The sequence below is a fragment of the Acomys russatus genome, chromosome 18 (genome assembly GCF_903995435.1).
Source record: "Acomys russatus chromosome 18, mAcoRus1.1, whole genome shotgun sequence".
In the NCBI taxonomy this organism is placed as follows: Eukaryota; Metazoa; Chordata; class Mammalia; order Rodentia; family Muridae; genus Acomys; species Acomys russatus.
In genome coordinates this window covers 49,943,411-49,946,462 of record NC_067154.1, presented here as the reverse complement: position 1 = coordinate 49,946,462, position 3,052 = coordinate 49,943,411, and positions in this window count along the sequence as shown.

Here is a 3,052-nt window from a genome sequence, read left to right as displayed (position 1 = left end):
ATCAGCTCAAAATAGCTTCAGGAAGTCCATGAAACTGATCAGACAAAATTCACTAGGCCTCAATGTGTGCGTGGTATGTGTGTGTGTGTGTGTGTGTGTGTGTGTGTGTGTGTGTGTGTATGTATGTGTGTATGTGTGTGTGCGTGTATGTGTATGTGTGTGTATGTGAGTGTCTGCAATGATATGATAATCCCTGTTAGTCTAAGGAAAAATGAGCTGCAAAGAAGATTCTGGAAGGGAAAACTTCAAAGACTCTGAGACCAAACCAGCTTTCTATTTTAAGCAGAAACCAGGCTACTTGCCTGAAAGAGGTTTACACCAACTGCGGCACCTGCAAATGGTACTCCCTAACTGCCTGCAGGCTATGCAGCATGCTCCAGGCTCCCAGCTTTGAGAGCTATCACCTATGTTGGGTTGGGCTTTCTCATACAGCTGTCTTTGGGTCATTTCTCCTCCTGAAACTAACCCCTCACCCATATTTCGGAAGTTACCCTATTAAACATATTGGTTCCACAAGTTGGACTTCAGTGCTATCCAGACTTGGAACTGTCCTGGGTTCCCTATCTGGGGTGAGTAGATATGTTTGTTGTGTTTCCCTGTCTGTATTTTGCTACACAGTAATTTAAATGCAGTCATCAGAAACTAAGGGAAATCAACGCCTAACAAATCATCTTTTGCCATCAAGTAAAACATTTCGTCTCAGAAATGGGAAACATCTTGTTGATTCTTTTGCTGAAGAGGTCCCAGGAAGCTCCTCAAAACATCACAGGCTAGCCAGGCAGTGGTGGGGTAAGCCTTTAATGTCAGCTATTAGGAGGCAGAGGCAGGTCAATCGCGTGAGTTCGAAGCCAGCCTGGTCTTCAATGCAAGTCCAGGACAGCCAAGGCTACACAGAGTGTGCTTAGGAAAAAACATAGTATTACTCTTCTGATAAAGGAACACAACCATAAAGTGATTGCTAAGGACATACTATTATATCCATGGATCAATGACCCAGTAAACCCAAGTCAGTAAAGCCTCTTCCTACAGTAGCCTTGAAATGAAACAAAGAGCCACAGATGAACAATGAACAGAGAGTGCAATACTTTGTAACCATTAGTCCTAAATGTGATGTCTTCTGAAAAGCCCTCCCTTCAAGTCTCAGGTATCCATGTGAAAGAGGCGGCAGGTTTTTAAGAGTTAGCGATGATGGATGTTAACAAGGAGACTGTGTCTTCCTGATAGAACATGACCAAAGTACATATGAACACACAGTGGCTACGGCTGCTTGTGCAAGACATGCCCAATTCTAAGGCATTCAAGTCTGAACATTTAGAGATAAAAGAGGACATAGATTCTCATTCCTAAACAAAAAATCATTTCCAATTGATACCTGATAGCAAAGCAAAGATTGGTTTTCTTAAATGGAGTCTCACACAGTGTATCAACCACAGTTCAGAGAAGTTTCCACACCAGAAGTAGTTGACGAAAGCAAAACAAGTTCGATGGTATTTTTGTGGACTTTTTATTTCATACTGGAATTTTATTTTTATTGGCCTTTTGCTTGTTTGTATCAAGTGTTTGTGGGGGTAGTGTGGTCTCACTTTGTTTTTGTTTCTTGTTTCTTTCATTTTTGAAAATCAGCAGAAAAAATAAGGTTGCCTAGGTAGAGAGAGGAGATCTTCTAGATATGTATGGCTTGAAAAAATACACAGAATGAAAGCGAAAGAGCTATCAAATTTCAATCCTTATCTTTCTGAAAAAAGTTCACTTAAGCCATTCAGATTCATTAATGTGTGTGTGTGGATATATGTCTGTGTATGTGTCTGTGTGTATCAAAGTCAGTCACAAAATAGAACATAATAAAATGCTTTGAAATAAAATGTGTGATCATTTAAACAATTACTAGATCAGCTGCATATTTCTTATTATATACATCTGTACCTACATAGATAAAGGGACATCATATAAAAGAATAACAGTAAATTCAGTTTTAGGCTCTCTTTCAAGTTCTATTTAAAACTTACTGGGTACATCATTAAGGCAAGTTTTGGAAAGTTAAAAAAAAATAGCTCATCATGAGTCTTGTTTTCTTGTGCTGCTAAGCGATCCACTTATATGATAGCTCTGGTCTTTTATGTATAATGAACTGGAATGCCCTCTACCTTAATCAAACTAAGCTCAAAATTTATTTTGAACATCTCAAACTGGAACATATTTCCAACAGACAAGTACGGAATAAAACTGATGCATTTCAACCATAATATTTTGCATGTGGAAACAAAATATGCATATTTGAGAAACCTTCTGATAAATAAATGCATTAAAATATGAATATAGCAAAACATGAGGGCAGGCTTATTGCCGCAAGTGTTTGACAATACTCTTATTAGTTTATTATGAGGATAAACAAGTTGTACAGTGTTTACAGAATACAATTGATATAATTCTTAGGAAACAGTAAATTTAGATATGTGTGTTAAAAGTTATACATCGTTTAATTGTGGTTTAGTTATTCTTATTTTTTACTTAATGTATGCATTAGGCCAACTTCCTGGCTAGTATTTTACTTTTCCTTTCTCCAGTTGGAAGAAATAAAAAGGAAAAAAGAAAATATAGGAAAGAGAAGGAAGGAATGAAGGGAGAGGTCTAGACAAAGCATTCCATGATGACTACCATTCTAGTGTGACTACAGTCAGGATTTATTTAGAAAGCTCGATTTGATCCTTGCTAGGTGAATGGTCTCAATGTAAATTATGCATGGAAAACCATCATAGAAGATAAGGTTAAAAGGCAAGTATCTCTAAATAACCAATGTACTTTACTTACATCATATAGATTTCAGCTTAACGACCACTCTTAGTATAGACAAAATATGAAGTCAGGATTCTTGTAATGTTTAAATATTCAGGTAGATGCTTAATTCTTTGAATCCAACCTATGTTGACTGATATGTGATATTATATTTTAATTAATGAGTATTAATCAATCAAATGTTAATTTGCTGTAAGTATATTGGTTATATTTTCATGATATATGATTTATCCAAAAACAATAGAAAGTATGAACACTT